A 22072-nucleotide genomic window follows, 5' to 3' on the forward strand; every position below is an offset into this window, starting at 1 on the left:
TGTCCAGTGGTGAGAGAGGTGTATTAAAGTCTCCCATGATTATTGTATGGTGGTCTATTAGACTCTTGAACTTGAGAAGCGTTTGCTTGATGAACATAGCAGCACCGTTGTTTGGGGCATATATATTTATGATTGTTATGTCTTGTTGGTGTATGGTTCCCTTGAAAAGTATGAAGTGCCCTTCTTTATCCCTTTTGATTAACTTTGGCTTGAAATCTATTTTATTAGATATGAGTATGGACACTCCTGCTTGTTTCCGCAGTCCATATGAGTGGTATGATTTTTCCCACCCTTTCACCTTCAGTCTATGAATATCTTTTCCTGTCAGATGCGTCTCCTGTAGGCAGCATATTGTTGGGTCTTGTTTTGTGATCCATTCTACTAGCCTGTGTCTCTTAATTGGTGAATTTAAGCCATTAACATTTAAGGTTATTATTGAGATATGATTTGTTCTTCCAGCCATATTTGTTTATTGATGTTACTAAACCTGATTTGTTATCCTCTTTGACTACTTTCCCCCCTTTACTGTCCTACCTCCCATTGTTGGTTTTCAATGTTATTTTCCATTTCTTCTTCCTGTAATGTTTTGCCAAGGATTTTTTGAAGAGATGGTTTTCTAGCTGCGAATTCTTTTAACTTTTGTTTATCATGGAAGGTTTTAAATTCATCTTCTATCCTGAAGCTTAATTTCGCCGGATACACGATTCTTGGTTGGAACCCATTTTCTTTTAGTGTTTGAAATATGTTATTCCAGGATCTTCTAGCTTTCAGAGTCTGTGTTGAGAGATCAGCTGTTATCCTGATTGGTTTACCCCTAAATGTAATCTGCTTTCTTTCTCTTGCAGCTTTTAAAATTCTCTCCTTATTCTGTATGTTGGACATCTTCATTATAATGTGTCTAGGTGTGGATCTCTTATGATTTTGCACCATCGGCGTCCTGTAGGCTTCTAGGATTTGGGATTCTGTCACATTCTTCATGTCTGGGAAGTTTTCTTGTATTATTTCACTGAATAGATTGCTTAATCCTTTGGTTTGGAGCCCTGTGCCTTCCTGTATCCCAATGACTCTTAAGTTTGGTCTTTTGATATTATCCCATAGCTCTTGAATGTTCTGCTCATGGTTTCTTAGTAGACTTGCTGAGCTATCTATGTTCTTTTCAAGTTGAAATACTCTGTCTTCATTGTCTGATGTTCTATCTTCTAAGTGATCCACTCTGCTGGTAGTATTCTCAATTGAGTTTTTAAGTTGGTTTATTGTTTCCTGCATTTCCAGTATTTCTATTTGTTTGTTTTTTATTACCTCTATCTCCCTGTGAAATTGATCTTTTACTTCCTGGATTTGTTTGTCAATGTGATCTTTCATTGTCTGATTTTGCTGTCTCATGTCTTCCTTGAGACTCCAGATCATCTGAAGCATATATATCCTGAACTCTTTATCTGATATTCTATCTGTTGCAGCTATTACCTCTTCTAAAGTTGAGTTGACCTGCATTGCTTGTGATCCTTTCTTTCCTTGTCTTTTCATACTGCACGTGCTTCTTTCTGCTTGGTGCAACTGTTGTGTTTTTGAAATTTACTAGCCTGAAATCACCTCTTCCGTAACTGAAGGAGCTGTGATCAGTAGAACATGGGGATGATTACATCATCTCTTTGAAATGGCGGCTGCGATCCTCCTCTGTAGTCCGACCAGTGTCTGGAACCAAACTGGACCGCTTCTCTCCTCTGTCTCAAAGCTGAAACTCAGCCCTAAGCGCTGCCAAAGTCCTAGTGCCAAACCGCTAGAGGCCGTTCACAGACTTAGGCCTGCGGGGCCCAGTCCAGCCACCTCCGTGGCTGGCGGGATTGTGTCCCTGCTCCGCGTTGCTCCAGACCAGCTGGAGGGGGGTGGGGTGGTAGGAGTGTGGATCCTAACGCTGAACCACCAGAGGCAGTTCGAAGACTCAGCCCTGCAGGGCCCAGATCAGCCGCCGCCGTGACCGGCGGGATTGTGTCCCTGCTCCGCGTTGCTCTGAACTGGCTGGAGGGGGGTGGGGTGGTAGGAGTGTGGGTCCTAGCTCTGAACTGCCAGAGGCCGATCACAGACTCAGCCCTGCAGGGCCCAGATCAGCCGCCGCCGTGACCGGCGGGATTGTGTCCCTGCTCCGCGTTGCTCTGAACTGGCTGGAGGGGGGTGGGGTGGTAGGAGTGTGGGTCCTAGCTCTGAACCGCCAGAGGCCGTTCACAGACTCAGCCCTGCAGGGCCCAGATCAGCCGCCGCCGTGACAGGCGGGATTGTGTCCCTGGGCCCAGATCAGCCGCCGCCGTGACCGGCGGGATTGTGTCCCTGATCCGCGTTGCCGAGATTCAGTCGCCTGGGACAAACTGACCCCTCACACAGACTTACTAGTTATCGGCAGGTCTCCTTCCCGTGGAATATTGTTAGAAGATCTTCAGCAGGTCCCATGCAAGTGTATTTATGTGTCTCTCTGATCCTGTTACTGCGGAGGTAAAGAAAATGCTGCTTGCTCGCCGGCCGCCATGTTGGATCCCTCTCTTTGAAACTTTTCACAATAAAATAATTTCAAGTTCTTTCTCTATGGTTTGTTTCCTATTAAAGTAGCCCCAAGCAGAGAGCTAGGAGAATCACTTTCATTGAAAGGGGTTGCCAAGCTTCCAAAGAACTACGAGTTTCCTGAAATCTCAAAATATTTTTTCACCCAATCCTGATGATACTTGCAGGTAATGATCAGTACACCAATCCCACTTGGCTCACCAAATTTCGTTCTTCTAGGTTTAAACCGTTCATTTCCATTAACCGTTTACATTTTTAGGTTTCACGCTGTTTTCCCTTATATGGATACATGTAGTTGGAACTCTAAATCAAACACGGTTTGTGCTAGCTCTTTGAAACTTGGCACAATAAAGTCGTTCCAAGTTCTATCTCTATTTTTTGTTTCCGATTGAGGTAGCCTCTAGCAGAGACTGACGAAAATCACTTTCATTAAAAGGGGTTGCCAAGCTTCCAAAAAAATACGAGTTCCATGAAATCTCAGCAATCTATTTTTCACATATTTTGATGATACTTGCAGGTAATGATCAGTACACCAATCCCACTTGGCTCACCAAGTTTCGTTCTTCAAGGTTAAACCGTTCGTTTGGAGGCCATCATGTCTTCTCCCAGTGGGATGGGAGCCTGGGCGCCTGATACTCCTGGCTGCTGCCCCCAGACCTTCACCTGGTACCTGGTGGACTCCGTGGATTACCCTGAGGGGCTGTATGTGGCGGTCGAGCGGTGTCCGCTCTGCAACACCACCCGCTGGCGGCTGACCTGCGCCAAGTGTGTCCAGAACGGCGATTTCATCTACTTCGATGGCCGGGACCGGGAGAGGTTTATTGACAAGAAGGAAAGTTTAAGTCAACTTATGAGCAAGCAAGAAGAATTTCAAAAGAGGTATTAAAAGCTATGGAAGGGAAATGGATAACAGATCAGTTGAGATGGAAAATAATGTCTTGTAAGATGAGGATTGAACAGCTAAAACAAACCATATGTAAAGGAAATGAAGAAATGAAGAAAAATTCTGAATGCCTTCTGAAAACCAAGGAAAAGAACCAGAAGCTGTATAGTCGAGCACAACGGCACCAAGAGAAAAAGGAGAAGATTCAGAGGCACAATCACAAACTTGGTGACCTGGTAGAAAAAAAAAAAAAAAAACAATGACTTAAGAAGTCATTATGAGCGTCTGGCAAGTCTTAGGCGATCCCATATATTAGAGCTCACCTCTGTCATTTTTCCAATTGATGAAGTAAAGACTGGTGTGAGAGATCCTGCAGATGTGTCTTCTGAGAGCGACAGTGCCATGACCTCCAGCACTGTCAGCAAGCTTGCTGAAGCCCGGAGGACAACTTACCTTTCTGGAAGATGGGTCTGTGATGATCACAATGGCGACACCAGCATTAGCATTACAGGGCAGTGGATTTGCCTTCCTAACAATGGGGACTACTCTGCCTACTACAATTGGGTGGAAGAGAAGAAAACAACACAGGGGCCCGACATGGAGCATAATAACCCTGCACACACCATTAGTGCTGCCTTGTATTATGCCACACAGCTGGTCAACATTTTGTCTCATATACTTGATGTCAATCTTCCTAAGAAGCTGTGCAACAGTGAATTTTGTGGAGAAAATCTCAGCAAACAGAAATTTACTCGAGCTGTGAAGAAACTCAATACAAATATCCTTTACCTTTGTTTTTCTCAGCATGTAAATTTAGATCAGTTACAACCACTGCATACCCTCAGGAATTTAATGTACCTGGTCAGTTCAAACTCGGAACACCTGGGCAGGTTGGGACCTTTTGAAGTGCGAGCAGACCTTGAGGAGTCCATGGAATTTGTGGATCCTGGAGTCGCTGGAGAATCAGATGAGAGTGGAGATGAGCACATAAGTGACGAGGAAACTGATCTGGGCACAGACTGGGAGAACATGCCAAGCCCCCGGTTCTGTGATATCCCTTCCCAGCCTGTGGAAGTCTCCCAGAGCCAGAGCACCCAGGTGTCCGCACCCATTGCAAGCAGCAGTGCTGGCGGGATGATCTCCTCTGCTGCAGCCTCGGTGACTTCCTGGTTCAAAGCTTATACCGGACACTGTTAATAAGTATGGACTCAAACATGCCAGATTTGTACCACAAAAGCTCTCCTACTGCACTCTAGGGAATCCTGTTTAGTAAAGATAGTGCCTGGAACAAAAGGAAGTTAAACCATTGTTTTAAGCAGGGAGAAGAGCATTTCTGCTTGTGAGGTAGCTGTGATGGTGACCGACATGCTTATGATGTAGAAGAGGGCACAAAGGTTCTTCTGTGCAGACCTGTGCACGTGGTTGGTGGTGTTTGTTGAAGTCGTTTTTCTGGGTACCATCTGGTCCCAGGCCCCACAAGCCTGGTCAGTGAGCTGGTCCTAGTGATGCTAAGACTTTTCCTGACACTACTTTCTAAAGGTAGGTCGAACCATAAGGAATTGGTTCCTCATGAGGACTTGAAAGAAAAACTAAATTTTTCTGCCATCAGTTTTTGTGCGGAGAACCTGTAGGCAATTAGAAATATTTTCTTTGTAACTTGGTCATCTTTGGCTTTTAGATCAAAGATTTTGGTTCTTGTTTGGGAGGAGGTGGTTTTTTGAGGGAATGGAGTAGTTTATTTAATTTGTGCTGCTCCATTGTAGCTTTTCACATTCCTGCTTTCCTTTCCCTCCACACCAAAGAAACTAAGGTCTTTTTGTTCTGTAGGACCCAAATCCATGAACAGAAGAAATCCTGGCTGCAATAATGTCTTAGAACAAGTTTAAAGTGTTTTCTTGTAGTCTGAGTGGAATTAAGCTCATTCTTACCTAGGTTATTGAATTCCTGCCATCCATGCTATGTTCATTCTTACATGGAACTTATTTTCTGTGAACGAAAATAAGTCATTAAGGCCATTCATTCCTGTGTGTGAGCTTACTGCCTATCTAGGCGCAAGTTAAAAGCCACTTGGTTAAGAGGTCTTTTGTTATTCTCAAAGATTGTTTCGGAGAGATTTAGTAGATGGCACCACAGTGTTTCCAGGAAAAACCATCCTGCTTGTTTCCAAGGTGTGTGTGGCTCCAAAAGTGCTGCATTTGCCCAGAATGCAGAGCACATCCTTGTAGCTGGTGCTGCTCTTCTCTACCCTGGGGAAAGCTCAATAACGAACTTGCCCTCACCAAGAGATCATTTCCAGCTAATGTGTTTTGTCATTCTCCTAGTGACAATCTTACAGAAAACTATAATGAAAGAGGCATTATATACAAATATGTAAGTAGTTTATTTTTAATTACTGCAAAAAAATCTTATGTAACTACAAAAGAATCCTATCAAATTTCTACTAGACATTATTACCATACCATATCTTAGTGTGATTAGCATGATAGTACCTCACATAAATCATTGGGGGGTTCGCCATGCCCTAGCTTCTCATTATAATTATTATAGTTGATACTCCAAATCCGAGGTGCTACTCCTAGCCTTGGCTATTGGTATATTTGGTGTTTGGTGGAGTTTTGGGTAGAATTGCAGAAGGGAGTTTACTCCTGTTTAGGAGTCCCAAGTTCCCTGGCTCTAAGAATTTTCCACTTGTGAGGAAACAGTTTTTTTCATCTTGTGGGTTCTTATACAGCTGGTCTCTCTGTTTTAAGTACTCAGTTTTGTGATTCTTGGACTTGTATTTTACCATCCAGTTCTGGTATTCATAGAGTGGATATGGTAGAATGAACAAATACCAAATGAATTTACAAACCATGAATGAGATGAAGCTAAAGAATAGAATTCAGAGATTACAAACTCATGTCTAGAGTAATTGAACAAAACAAGGATGTGAGAAATCTAGGGATTGATTGATAAGATATATTTTGTTAGTATCAACTAGAGGCACTTTATGTTGGGTTAAATGATCAAACCCTTCAAAGGTTTTGAACACCAACAAACTGGCTTACACTGCTGAAATATTTGGGGTTACATTATTTTGCACTGGATCCATCCTGTAAATATTCTTAAATACACATTTCAACCACTTTTTTCTACTCTTTTTGCTGCTCATTAAAGTCTTTCATGTAGGTGCCAGAATCATATATATAAACAACTTTATAAAAAAGCTGGTATTTTTTTAAACAAAAAGCCATAGAATTTGGTCATGTTTCCATTTTTAAATGATTTATTGAAACAAGGTAATACTACTAAAAACCCAAAGGCACCAAATAGGCTGCTTTAAATGGTCTTGCAAAAGACATTTTTAGGGAATGGAATAAAACTTAAAGTTTTGCACTTCTGTAAATTAAGGGGGAAACAGTATGTCACCACTGGGTATGGTAGACAGGACTCACTTAAGTACTTGTGTGTAATTTGGGAAAACATTCAGTGGCATGTTGTTCAAAGAACTAGTGTCTAAAAAACTTCACTCAGTGTCATGTTGCAGGAATTTCCCATTGCTCTGCGACTTCCAAACAGTTTGAGTCATACAAATGTTTTCTAAACTTTTATTGTATTACTGCAAAAAATCTTTTAACATTAAAAAAATAAATAAACCGTTCATTTGCAGTAACCGTTTTCATTTTTAGGTTGCACGTGGTTTTCTCCTATATGGATACATGTAGTTGGAACACTAAATCAAACACGGTTTGTGATAGGTCTTTGAAGCTTGGCACAATAAAGTAGTTCCAAGTTCTATCTCTATTATTTGTTTCCTATTGAGGTAGCCCAAGCAGAGACTGACGAAAATCACTTTCATTAAAAGGGGTTGCCAAGCATCCAAAAACATACGAGTTCCATGAAATCTCAGCAAACTATTTTTCACATATTTTGATGATACTTGCAGGTAATGATCAGTACACGAATCCCACTTGGCTCACCAAATTTCGTTCTTCAAGGTTAAACCGTTCCTTTGCAGTAACCGTTTTCATTTTTAGGTTGCACGCTGTTTTCTCCTATATGGATACATGTAGTTGGAACACTAAATCAAACACGGTTTGTGATAGGTCTTTGAAGCTTGGCACAATAAAGTAGTTCCAAGTTCTATCTCTATGGTTTGTTTCCTATTGAAGTAAACCCAAGCAGAGACTGAGGAAAATCACTTTCATTGAAAGGGTTGCCAAGCTTCCAAAAATCTAGGAGTTTCCAGAAATTTCAGCAAACATTTTTTCACCCAATCTTGATGATACTTGCAAGTAATGACCAGTACACCAATCCCACTTGGCTCACCAAATTTCGTTCTTCTAGGTTAAACAGTTCGTTTGCAGTAACTGTTTACAATTTTAGGTTTCACGCTGTTTTCTCTTATATGGATACATGTAGTTGGAACTCTAAATCAAACACGGTTTCTGCTAGCCCTTTGAAACGTGGCACAGTAAAGTAGTTCCAAGTTCTATTTCTATGGTTGGTTTCCTATTGAAGTAGTCCCAAGAAGAGACTGACGAAAATCACTTACATTGAAACGGGTTGCCCAGCTTCCAAAAAACTACGAGTTTCCTGAAATCTCAGCAAACATTTTTTCTCCCAAACTTGATGATACTTACAGGTAATGATCAGTACTCCAATCCCACTTGGCGCACCAATTTTCGTTCTTCTAAGTTAAACCGCCCGTTTGCAGTAAACTGTTTTCATTTTTAGGTTTCACTCTGTTTTCTCAAATATGGATACATGTAGATTGAACTCTAAATCAAACACGGTTTGTGCTAGCTCTGTGAAACTTGGCACAATAAAGTAGTTCCAAGTTCTATCTCTATGGTTTGTTTCCTATTGAAGTAGCCGAAGCAGAGAATGACGAGATTCACTTTCATTGAAAGGGGTTGCCAAGCTTCCAAACAACTACGAGTTTCCTGAAATCTCAGCAAACCTTTTTTCACCCAATCTTGATGATAACTGCAGGTAATGATCAGTACACCTATCCCGTTGGCTCACCAAATTTCGTTCTTCTAGGTTAAACCGTTGTTTTCCAGTGACCGTTTGCATTTTTAGGTTTCACGCTGTTTTCTCCTATAAGGATACATGTAGTTGGAACTCTAAATCAAACAGGGTTTCTGCTATCTTTTTGAAACTTCGCACAATAACGTAGTTCTATGTTCTTTCTCTATGTTTTGTTTCCTATTGAATGTAACCCCAAGCAGAGACTGGCGAGAATCACTTTCCTTGAATGGGGTTGCCAAGCTTCCAAAAAATACGAGTTCCCTGAAATTCAAGCAAACATTTTTTGACCCAATATTGATGATACTTGCATAAAATGATCAGTACACCAATCCCGATGGCCTCACAAAATTTCGTTCTTCAAGGTTAAACCGTTAATTTGAGTAACCGTTTTCATTTTATGTTTCACTATGTTTTCTCTTATAAGGATACATGTAGGTGGAACTCTAAATCAAGCACGGTTTTTGCTAGCTCTTTGAAACTTGGCACAGTAATGTAGTTCCATGTTCTTTCCCTATGTTTTGTTTCCTATTGAAGTAGCCCCAAGCAGACATTGACGACAATCCCTTTCATTGAAAGGGGTTGCCAAGCTTTCAAAAACTAGGAGTTTCCGGAAATTTCAGCAAACCTTTTTTCACCCATTCTTGATGATACTTGCAGGTAATGATCAGTACACCAAACCCACTTGGCTCACAAAATTTCGTTGTTCTAGGTTAAACCGTTTGTTTGCAGTAACCGTTTACATGATTAGGTTTCACTCTGTTTTCTCCTGTAGGATTACAAGTATTTGGAAACCTAAATCAACACGGATTCTGCTAGATCTTTGAAACTTGGCAAAATAACGTAGTTCCATGTTCTATCACTATGGTTTGTTTCCTATTGAAGTAGACCCAACTCGAGACTGACGAAAATCTCTTTCATTTAAACGGGTTGCGAAGTTCTTAAAAACTACCAGTTGCCTGAAATCTCAGCAAACTTTTTTTCACCCAATCTTGATGGTACTTGCAGGTAATGATCAGTACACCAATCCAACTTGGCTCACAAAATTTCGTTCTTTTAGTTAATCCATTCGTTTGCAATAACCGTTTTCATTTTTAGGTTTCACTCTGTTTTCTCATCTATGGACACATGTAGATTGAACTCTAAATCAAACACGGTTTGTGCTAGCTCTTTGAAATTTGGCACAATAAAGTAATTCAAAGTTCTCTTTCTATCATTTGTTTCCTATTGAAGTAGATCCAAGCAATCACTGACGAGTATCACTCTCATTGAAAGGGGTTGCCAAGCTTCAAAAAATTGCGTGTTTTCTGAAATCTCAGCAAACAGTTTTTTCAAACAATCTTGATGATACTTTCAGGTAACGATCAGTACACCAATCCTACTTGGCTCACCAAATTTCGTTCTTCTATGTTAAACCGTTCCTTTGAAGTAACCCTTTTTATTTTTAGGTTCACTCTGTTTTCTCCTATATGGATACATGTAGATGGAACTCTAAATCAAAAACGGTTTGTGCTAGCTCTTTGAAACTTGGCACAATAAAATAATTTCAAGTTCTATCTCCATGGTTTGTTTCCTATTGAAGGAACCATAAGCAGAGAGTGACGAATATCACTTTCATTGAAAGGGGTTGCCAAGCTACCAAAAACTACGAGTTTCCTGATATCTAAGCAAACATTTTTTTCACCCATTCTTGATGATAGTTGCAGGTAAAGATCAGTACACCAACCCCACTTGTCTCACCAAATTTCGTTCTTTTAGGTTACACCATTCATTTGCAGTAACCATTTTAATTTTTAGGATTCAATATGTTTTCTCCTGTAAGGATACATGTAGATTGAACTCTAAATCAAACACGGTTTTCGTACCTCTTTGAATCTTGGCAGAATAAAGGAGTTCCATGTTCTATTTCTCTGGTTTGTTTCTTATTGCGGTAGCCAAAAGCAGAGACTGACGAGAATCACTTTCATTGAAAGTTATTGCCAACTTCCAAAAAACTACGAGTTTCCTGAAATCTCAGCAAACATTTTTTCACCCAATCTTGATGATACTTGCAGGTAATGATCAGTACACCAATTCCACTTGGCTCACCAAATTTCGTTCTTCTAGGTTGAACCGTACGTTTGCAGTTACCATTTACATTTTTAGGTTTCACTCTGTTTTCTCCTATATGGGTACATGTACTTGGAACTCTAAATCAAACACGGTTTTTGCTAGCTCTTTGAAATTTGGCACAATAAAGTAGTTCAAAGTTCTATCGCTATGATTTTATTCCTATTGAAGTAGCGCAAAGCAGAGACTGACAAGAATCACTTTCATTGAAAGGGTTGCCAAGCTTCCAAAAAAACTACGAGTTTCCTGAAATCCTAGCAAACAGTTTTCACCCAATCTTGATGATGCTTCCATTTAATGATCAGCCCACCAATCCCACTTGGCTCACCAAATTTCGTTCTTCTAGATTAAACCTTTCGTTTGCAGTAACCGTTTTCATTTTTAGGTTTCAGTCTGTTTTCTCCTATATGGATACACGTAGATTGAAATCTAAATCAATCACGGTTTGTGCTAGCTCTGTGAAACTTGGCCCAATAAAGTAGTTCCAAGTTCTGTCGCTTTGGTTTGTTTCCTAATGAAGTAGCCGCAGGAAGAGAAGGGCGAGAATCACTTTCATTGAAAGGGGCTGCCAAGCGTCCAAAAAACTACGAGTTTCCTGAAATCGCAGCAAATATTTTTTCAACGAATCTGATGATACTTTCAGGTAAATATCAGTACACCCATCCCACTTGGCTCACCAAATTTCGTTCTTCTATGTTAAACCGTTCGTTTGCAGTAACCGTTTTCATTTTTAGGTTTCACTATGTTTTCTCCTATATGCATACATGTATATGGCACTCTAAATCAAACACAGTTTGTACAAGCTCTTTGAAACTTGGCACAATAAAGTAGTTCCAAGTTCTATCGCTATGGTTTGTTTCCTATTGAAGTAGCCCCAAGCAGAGACCGACGAGAATCAGTTTCATTAAATGGGTTGCCAAGCTTCCAAAAAACTGCGAATTTCCTGAAATCACAGCAAACATTTTTCACCCAATCTTGATGATACTTGCACGTAATGATCAATACACCAGTCACACTTGGATCACCAAATTTCGTTCTTCTAGGTTAAACCGTTCGTTTGCAGTAACCGTTTCCATTTTTAGGTCACACTGTTTTCTCCTATATGGATACATGTAGATTGAACTCTAAATGAATCACGATTTGTGCTAGCTCTTTGAAACTGCACAGTAAAGTAGTTCCAAATTCTATCTCTCTGGTTTGTTTCCTATTGAAGAAGCCCCGAGCAGAGACTGAGGAGAATCATTTCATTGAATGGGATTGCCAAGCTTCCAAAAAACTACGAGTTTCCTGAAAGCTGAGCAAACATTTTTTCACCCAATCTTGATGATACTTGCAGGTAATGATCAGCACACCAATCCCACTAGGCTCACCAAATTTCATTCTTCTAGGTTAAACCGTTCGTTTGCAGTAACCGTTTCCATTTTTAGGTTTCACACTGTTTTCTACTATATGGATACATGTAGATTGAACTCTAAATCAAACACGGTTTGTGCTAGCTCTTTGAAACTTGGCACCATAAAGTAGTTCCAAGTTCTATGCCTATGGTTTGTTTCCTATTGAAGTAGCCTTAAGCAGAGACTGACGAGAATCAATTTCATTGAAAGGGGTTGCCAAGTTCCAAAAAATTACGTTTCCTGAAATCTCAGCAAACATTTTGTCACCCAATCTTGATGATACTTGCAGGTAATGGTCAGTACACCAATTCCGCTTGGCTCACCAAATTTCGTTCTTCTAGATTAAACCTTTCATTTGCAGTAACCGTTTTCATTTTTAGGTTTCACTCTGTTTTCTCCTATAAGGATACATGTAGTTGGAACTCTAAATCAAACACGGTTTGTGCTAGCTCTTTGAAACCTGGCCCAATAAAGTAGTTCCAAATTCTGTCGCTTTCGTTTGTTTCCTAATGAAGTAGCCCCAGGAAGAGAAAGACGAGAATCACTTTCATTGAAAGGGGCTGCCAAGCTTCCAAAAAACTACGTGTTTCCTGAAATCTCAGCAAATATTTTTCACCCATCTGATGATATTTTCAGGTAAAGATCAGTACACCAATCCCACTTGGCTCACCAAATTTCTTTCTTCTAGGTTAAACCGTTCCATTGCAGTAACCGTTTTCATGTTTAGGTTTCACTCTGTTTTCTCCTATATGGATACATGTAGTTGGAACTCTAAATCAAACACGGTTTGTGCTAGCTCTTTGAAACTTGGCACCATAAAGTAGTTCCAATTTCTATGGCTATGGTTTGTTTCCTATTGAAGTAGCCTTAAGCAGAGACTGACGAGAATCACTTTCATTGAAAGGGGTTGCCAAGTTCCAAAAAATTACGTTTCCTGAAATCTCAGCAAACATTTTGTCACCCAATCTTGATGATACTTGCAGGTAATGATCAGTACACCAATCCCACTTGGCTCACCAAATTTCGTTCTTCTAGGTTAAACAGTTCGTTTGCAGTAACCATTTTCATTTTTAGGTTTCACTCTGTTTTCTCATATATGGATACATGTAGATTGAACTCTAAGTCAAATATAGTTTGTGCTAGCTCTTTGAAACTTGGCACAATAAAGTAGTTCCAAGTTCTCTCTCTCTGGTTTGTTTCCTACTGAAATAGCCCCCAAAAGAGACTTACAAGAATCACTTTCATTAAAAGGGGTTTGCCGAGCTTCCAAAAAATACGAATTTTCTGAAAACTCACCAAACGTTTTTTCAACTAATCCTGATGATTCTTGCAGATAGGGATCAGTACAGCAATCACACTTGGCACACCAAATTTCGTTCTTCTAGATTAAATGGTTCGTTTGCAGTAACCGTTTGCATGTTTAGGTTTCACTCTGTTTTCTCCTATATGTATACATGTAGATGGAACTCTAAATCAAACACGGTTTGTGATAGCTTTTGAAACTTGGCACAATAAATTAGTTCCAAGTTCTATCGCTATGATTTGTTTCCTATTGAAGTAGCCCCAAGCAGAGCCTTAGGAGAATCACTTTCACTAAAATGGGTTGCCAAGCTTCCAAAAAGTACGAGTTTCCTGAAATCTCAGCAAACATTTTTTCACCCAATCTTGATGATACTTGCAGGTAATGATCAGTTCACCAATCCCAATTGGCTCGCCAAATTATGTCTTCTAGGTTAAACCATTCGTTTATAGTAACCGTTTTCATTTTTAGGTTTCACTCTGTTTTCTCCTATATGGATATATGTAGTTGGAACTCTAAATCAAACACGGTTTGTGCTAGCTCTTTGAATCTTGGTACAATAAAGTAGTTCCAAGTTCTGTCTCTATGGTTTGTTCCAATTGAAATAGCTTTAAGCAGAGGCTGTCCTGAATCACTTTCATTGAAAGGGGTTGCCAAGCTTCCAAAAAACTAGGAGTTTTCTGAAATATCAGCAAACATTTTTTCACCCAATCTTGATGATACTTGCAGGTAATGATCAGTACACCATTCCCACTTGGCTCACCAAATTTAGTTCCTCTAGGTTAAACCGTTCGTTTGCAGTGACCGTTTTCATTTTTAGGTTTCACGGTGTTTTCTCCTATATGGATACATGTAGATTGAACTCTAAATCAAACACGGTTTGTGCTAGCTCTTTGAAACTTGGCACAATAAAGTAGTCCCAAGTTCTATCTCTATGGTTTGTTTCCTATTTACGTAGACCCCTGCAGAGACTGAGGAAAATCACTTTCATTGAAAGTGGTTGCAAAGCTTCCAAGAAACTACGAGTTTCCTGAAATCTCAGCAAATATTTTTTCACACAAACTTGATGATACTTGCAGGTAATAATCAGTACACCAATCCCACTTGGCTCACCAACTTTTGTTCTTCCAGGTTAAACCGTTCGTTTGCAGTAACCGTTTTCATTTTTAGGTTTCACTCTGTTTTCTCCTATATGGATACATGTAGTTGGAACTGTAAATCAAACAAGGTTTGTGCTAGCTCTTTGAAACTTGGCACAATAAAGTAGTTCCAAGTTCTATCTCTATGGTTTTTTTCCTATTGAAGTATTCCCAAGCAGAGCCTGACGAAAATCACTTTCATTGAAAGGGGTTGCCAAGCTTCCCAAGAACTACGAGTTTCCTGAAATATCAGCAAACATTTTTTCACCCAATCTTTTTTTTTATTGGTTGTTCAAAACCTTACAAAGCTCTTGACATATCATACTTCAAACATTAGTTTCAAGTGAGTTATGAACTCCCATTTTTACCCCAAATACAGATTGCAGAATCATATCGGTTACTCATTCACATTTTTTCATAATGCCATACTAGTGACTGTTGTATTCTGCTACCTTTCCTATCCTCTACTATCCCCTTCCCCCCATCTTCTCTTTCTATCCCATCTACTGTAATTCATTTCTCTCCTTATTTTTCTTCCAATTCCCTTCACAACCTCTTTTATGTAGTTTTTTATAACAATGGGGTAACAATGAGGGTCTCTTTCCATTTCCTTGCAATTCCCCTTTTCTCTCTCTTTCCCTCCCATCTCGTGCCTCTGTTTAATGTCAATCTTTTCTTCCTGCTCTTCCTCCCTGCTCTATTCTTAGTTGCTCTCATTATATCAAAGAAGACATTTGGTATTTGTTTTTTAGGGATTGGCTAGCTTCACTAAGAATAATCTGCTCTAGTGCCCTCCATTTCCCTGCAAATTCCATGATTTTGTCATTTTTTAGTGCTGCGTAATACTCCGTAGTGTATAAATGCCACATTTTTTTAATCCATTCATCCATTGAAGGACATCTGGGTTAGTTCCACAGTCTAGCTATTGTGAATTGTGCTGCTATGAACATCAATGTGGCAGTATCCCTGTTGTATGCTCTTTTAAGGTCCTCAGGGAATAGACCAAGAAGGGCAATAGCTGGGTCAAATGGTGGTTCCATTCCTAACTTTCCCAGGAATCTCCATACTGCTTTCCAAATTGGCTGAACCAATTTGCAGTCCCACCAGCAATGTACAAGAGTACCCTTTTCCCCACATCCTCTCCAGCACTTGTTATTGTTTGACTTCATAATGGCTGCCAATCTTACTGGAGTGAGATGCTACCTTAGGGTAGTTTTGATTTCCATTTCTCTGACTGCTAGAGATGGTGAGCATTTTTTCATGTATTTGTTGATTGATTGTATGTCCTCCTCTGAGAAGTGTCTGTTCAGGTCCTTGGCCCATTTGTTGATTGGGTTATTTGTTGTCTTATTGTCTAATTTTTTGAGTTCTTTGTAAACCCTGGATATTAAGGCTTTATCTGAAGTGTGAGGGGTAAAAATTTGTTCCCATGATGTAGGCTCCCGATTTACTTCTCTTATTGTTTCTCTTGCTGTGAAAAAACTTTTTAGTTTAAGTAAGTCCCATTTGTTGATTCTTGCTATTAACTCTTGTGCTATGGGTGTCCTGTTAAGGAATTTGGAGCCTGATCCCACGATATGTAGATCGTAGCCAACTTTTTGTTCTATCATACGCAGAGTCCCTGATTTGATATCAAGGTCCTTGATCCATTTTGAGCTAATTTTTGTGCATGGTGAGAGGAGGGGATTCAGTTTCATTTTGTTCCATATGGATCTCCAGTTTTCCCAACACCATATGTTGAAGATGCTATCATTCCTCCATTGCATGCTTTTAGCCCCTTTATCGAATATAAGATAGTTGTAACTTTGTGGATTAGTCTCTGTATCCTCTATTCTGTACCATTGGTCCACCCGCCTGTTTTGGTACCAGTACCATGCTGTTTTTGTTACTATTGCTCTGTAGTATACTTTGAAATCTGGTATCGCTATACCACCTGATTCACACTTCCTGCTTAGAATCACTTTTGCTATTCTTGGTCTTTTATTTTTCCATATGAATTTCATGATTGCTTTATCTATTTCTACAAGCAATGCCATTGGAATTTTGATTGGCATTGCATTAAACCCATAGAGGACTTTTGGTAATATCGCCATTTTGATGATGTTAGTTCTGCCTATCCATGAACAGGGTATATCTTTCCATTTTCTATGATCTTCTTCTACTTCTCTTTTTAGGGTTCTGTAGTTTTCATTGTATAAATCTTTCACCTCTTTTGTTAGGTTGATTCCCAGGTATTTTATTTTTTTTGAGGATATTGTGAATGGAGTGGTTTTCCTTATTTCCATTTCAGAGGTTTTGTTGCTGATATACAGAAATGCCTTTGATTTGTGCGTGTTGATTTTATATCCTGCCACTTTGCTGAATTCATTTATTAGTTCTAGTACTTTTTTGTAGACCCTTTTGGGTCTTCTAGGTATAGAATCATATCATCTGCAAATAGTGATAATTTAAGTTCTTCCTTTCCAATTTTTATGCCTTTAATTTCTTTTGTTTGTCTAATTGCTCTGGCCAGTATTTCAAGAACTATATTGAATGGAAGTGGTGATAGAGGGCATCCCTGTCTTGTTCCTGATTTTAGGGGGAATGCCTTCAATTTTTCTCCGTTCAGAATGATGCTAGCCTGGGGCTTAGCGTAGATAGCTTTTACAATATCAAGGTAAGTTCCTGTTATCCCTAGTTTTTCTAATATTTTGAACATAAAGGGATGCTGTACTTTGTCGAATGCTTTTTCTGCGTCTATCGAGATGATCATATGGTTCTTATCTTTAAGTCTATTGATATGGTGAATAACATTTCCATATATTGAACCATCCCTGGATCCCAGGGATGAATCCCACTTGATCATGGTGCACAATTTTTTTGATGTGCCTTTGTATCCGATTCGCCAGAATTTTATTGAGGATTTTTGCATCTAGTTTCATCAGAGATATTGGTCTGTAGTTTTCTTTCTTTGATGTGTCTTTGTCTGGTTTTGGAATCAATGTGATTTGGAAGAACTCCCTCTTTTTCTATTTCCTGGAATAACTTGAAAAGTATTGGTATTAATTCTTCTTTAAAGGTCTTGTAAAACTCCGCTGTATACCCATCTGGTCCTGGGCTTTTCTTGGTTGGTAGTCTTTTGATTACCTCTTCAATTTCATCCATTGATATTGGTCTGTTCAAATCGTGTGTGTCCTCCTGACTCAGTCTGGGCAAATCATATGTCTTAAGAAATTTATCGATGTCTTCACTATCTTCTATTTTATTGGAATATAGGTTTTCAAAATAATTTCTAATTGTCTTCTGTATTTCTGTGGCGTCTGTTGTGATATTGCCTTTTTCATCCCTTATGTTAGTAATTTGAGTTCTCTCTCTTCTTCTCTTTGTTAGCATGGGTAAAGGTTTGTCAATCTTGTTTATTTTTCCAAAGAACCAACTTTTAGTTTTGTTAATTTTTTCAATAGTTTCTTTTGTTTCAATTTCATTGATTTCTGCTCTGATTTTAATTATTTCTTGCCTTCTGCTGCATTTGCTATTGTTTTGCTCTTCCTTTTCTAGGGCTTTGAGATGAAGTGTGAGCTCATTTATATGTTGGTTTTTCCTTTTTTTGAGGAATGACCTCCAGGTGATGAATTTCCCTCTTAAAACTGCTTTCATTGTGTCCCATAGATTCCGATAGGTTGTGTCTGAATTTTCATTTATCTCTAAGAATTTTTTGATTTCCTCCTTTATGTCTTCTGTAACCCTTTGATCATTCAGTAACATATTATTCATTTTCCATGTGATATTGGATTTTCCCTTCCTTCTTTTATCATTAATTTCCAGTTTCAATCCATTATGATCAGATAAAATGCATGGTATAATCTCCACCCCTTTATATTTATTGAGGGTTGCCCTATGGCATAATATATGGTCTATTTTTGAGAAGGATCCATGTGCTGCTGAGAAAAAAGTACATCCATTCGATGATGGTTGGTATATTCTATATATGTCAGTTAAGTCTAGATTATTGATTGTGGTATTGAGGTCTATAGTTTCTTTATTCAACTTTTGCTTGGAGGATCTGTGCAATGGTGAGAGAGGTGTGTTGAAGTCACCCATAATTATTGTGTTGTGGTCTATTTGATTCTTGAACTTGAGGAGAATTTGTTTTATAAACTTTGAAGCACCATTATTTGGTGCATAAATATTGATAATTGTTATGTCTTGTTGTTTAATGGTTCCTTTTAACAGTATATAATGTCCTTCCTTATCCCTTTGGATTAACTTAGTCTTGAAGTCGATTTTATTTGATATGAGGATGGCCACACCTGCTTGCTTGCGAGGACCGTGTGCGTGGTATATTTTTTCCCAACCTTTCACCTTCAGCCTGTGTATGTCTTTTCCAGTCAAGTGAGTCTGCTGGAGGCAGCATATTGTTGGATTTGTTTTTTTAATCCATGTTACCAGCCTATGTCGCTTTATTGGAGTGTTTAAACCATTAATGTTTAGAGTTACTATTGATATATGGTTTGTACTTCCAGCCATGTTTGATTATTTATCTCGTTTTTTTTTTTTTAATTGTGTTTGTTTCACCATGATTAGCTTTCCCCCCTCCGTCTGTCTTTACTGAGGTACTTCCCACTGTTGGCTTTGGTTATTGTTTTCCATTTCTTCCTCATGAAGTGTTTTGTTCAACATGCTTTGCAACGCTGGTTTTCTGGCTGCAAATTCTTTTAGTTTTTGTTTATCGTGAAATATTTTTATTTCGTTGTCGTATCTGAAGCTTAATTTTGCTGGGTACAGAATTCTTGGTTGGCATCTATTGTCTTTCAGTGTTTGAAATACGTTGTTCCAGGATCTTCTCGCTTTCAGCGTCTTAGTTGAGAAGTCCGTTGTTAACCTTATTGGTTTACCCCTGAATGTAATCTTTCTCTTTTCTCTTGTAGCTTTTAATATTTTCTCTTTGTTCTGTATATTGGATATCTTCATAACAATGTGTCTTGGCGTTGGTCTACTGTGATTTTGTATGCTCGGTGTCCTGTATGCATCTACAATTTGTATATCTGTTTCCTTTTTTATTTCTGGAAAGTTTTCTGTAATTATGTCATCTAGTAGATTACTCATTCCCCTTGTTTGAATCTCTATCTCTTCCTCTATCCCAATGACTCTTAAATTTTTTTTTTATATTATCACATATCTCTTGTATGTTTCTCTCATGATTTTTAACCAGCCTATCTGAGTTGGCTAGACTCTTTTCAAGATGATATATTTTGTCTTCATTATCTGACGTTCTGGCTTCTACTTGCTCCACTCTATTAATGATACTCTCATTTGAGTTTTTAATTTGGTTTATAATTTCCTTCATTTCTAAGATTATGGTTTGATTCTTTTTTATAATCTTTATCTCCTGATAAAGGTGCTTAAATTCTTCTTTTATCTGTTTATGTAATTCATTCTCAATGTGTTCTTTTGCTGCTTGAATTTGCTGTCTTGTATCCTCTTTAAGGTTCCGTTCCATCTGTCTCAGGTGTTCCATGAGTTCTTTATATGACCATTTTTCTGGTGACTCTATATCCTCCTGAATATTTAGGCTGCCCTGCATTGTTTGCACTCCTTTTCTTCCTTGCTTTTTCATGCTGTTCATATTGTTTCTTGTTCTGTTTGACTGCTGAGTTACTGTTTACTCGTATAAATATATTTGATGCTTGGGAGGAAAGGTATTAGAAGGGATGGGAAGAAGTCACTAAAGAGAATGAGAGTAAGCAGGTAAAATTCAAGGAAAGGGGAATAAGAAAATTGAAAAGAAATGTAAAGACAGGAGACAAGAAGGATAGAAAAAAATAGAAGATTAAAAGGAATTTAAAGAAAAATAATAATGGTAGAAATGGAAAATGAAATTAAAAATTAGAATAAAATAAAATAAGATGGATTAAAAAGACATTTTAAAAGACAGAAAAAAAATTTATAAATGCAGTCCTAGAGTTCTATTAACTGCTCTTCCAGTAGATGGAGCTATGTCCACTGGGGCAAGTTTCTCCTCTCAGTAGACAGGAGTCAATCACTGTGCAGCAGTTCTTCCTCCCGGATTGGGCGGGTCTCCACTCCTGCTGTTTGGCGTGTGGGCGGGGCCTTTTGCAGAGCTGGTCAGGGGTCGTTTGCAGCACCCGGCTGGCAGGTGGAGGGTGGTCGTCTGCAGCTCCAATCCGCCAGAGGAGGTTCACAGAGTCGGGCCAGCGGGGGCCGGGCAGGCAGCGCCTGCTCCCCCACTCACTGCAAGGGTGTAGGCAGTGGCCGCTTGGCAGCAGCCAGTGGCGGTTCACAGAGCCGGCCTGTGTGGGCCCAGGCAGGCAGCAACCGCTCCCAAGTTCACTGCACCCTGTGAGCGGCGGCCGGCTGTGGTTCACAGAGCCAGCCCGGGGGTGCCCAGGCAGGCAGCGCCCGCTCCTTAGCTCACTGCAACGTGTGGGCAGGGGCCGGTGGCGGATCACGGAGTCGGGCGGTGTGGGCCCAGGCAGGCAACGCCCGCTCCTAAACTCACTGCAGCGTGTTGCCTGCGGCCGGCTGCGGTTCACAGAACCAACTCACGGGGGCCCAGTCAGGCAGCAACCTCTCCCAAGTTCGCTGCAGCGTGTGGCCTGTGGCCAGCTGCGGTTCACAGAGCCAACTCGCGGGGGCCCAGTCAGGCAGCAACCGCTCCCAAGTTCGCTGCAATGTGTGGGCGGTAGCCAGCAGAGGTTCACAGAACCGGGCTGCCGGGGCCCAGGCAGGCAACGTCCGCTCCTAAACTCGCTGCAACGAGTGGGCGGTAGCCAGTGGAGGTTCACAGAGCTGGGCTGCGGGGGCCCAGGCAGGCAGCGCCCGCTCATAAACTCGCTGCAACGGGTGGCCTGCGCCCGGCTGCGGTTCACAGAGCCAGCTTACGTGGGCCCAGGCAGGCAGTGCCCGCTCCTAAACTCACTGCAGCGTGTGGCCTGCGGCCGGATGCAGTTCACAGAGCCAGCTGGCGGGGGCCCAGTCAGGCAGCAACCACTCCCAAGAACGCTGCACCGTGTGAGCGGAGGCCGACTGCGGTTCACAGAGCCAGCCCAGGGGGGCCCAGTCAGGCAGCAACCGCTCCCAAGTTCGCTGCAATGTGTGGTCGGTAGCCAGCGGAGGTTCACAGATCCGGGCTGTGGGGGCCCAGGCAGGCAACGGCTGTTCCTAAACTCACTGCAACTTGTGGGCGGCGGCCGGTGGCGGATCACGGAGCTGGGCGGTGTGGGCCCAGGCAGGCAAGCCCGCTCCTACACTCGCGGCAACGAGTGGGCGGTAGCCAGCGGAGGATCACAGAGCCGGGCTGCAAGGGCCCAGGCAGGCAGCGCCCGCTCCTAAACTCTCTGCAGCGTGTGGCCTACAGACGGCTGCAGTTCACAGAGCCAGCTCGCGGGGGCCCAGTCAGGCAGCCACCGCTCCCAAGAATGCTGCAGCGTGTGGGCGGCGGTCGGCAGCGGTTCACGGAGCCCGCCTGCGGGGGTCAAGGCGGTCAGTGTCCGCTCCTATATACACTGCAACGTGTAGGCAGCCGCCATTTGGCGGCCCCGGGGGGACTGTGGCCCTGCTCTGGGTTGCCGAGATTCAGTATTATGTGACAAGCTGACACCTCCAATTAAACTTAATAATTCCCGGAAGGTCTCCTTTCAGTGAAATTTTGCTTGAAGTTTCTCAGCAGGACGCATGTGGGTGTATT

The 22072-nt window shown here is 40.8% G+C and overlaps 1 pseudogene; it reads left to right on the forward strand.

Annotated features, from left to right (window-relative positions):
• Window positions 1-3145: 3145 nt before the first annotated feature.
• On the forward strand, window positions 3146-21717 carry LOC144255451 (beclin 1-associated autophagy-related key regulator pseudogene; annotated as a pseudogene).
• Window positions 21718-22072: the final 355 nt, after the last annotated feature.

This window comes from Urocitellus parryii, chromosome 6 (assembly GCF_045843805.1).
Source record: "Urocitellus parryii isolate mUroPar1 chromosome 6, mUroPar1.hap1, whole genome shotgun sequence".
NCBI lineage: Eukaryota > Metazoa > Chordata > Mammalia > Rodentia > Sciuridae > Urocitellus > Urocitellus parryii.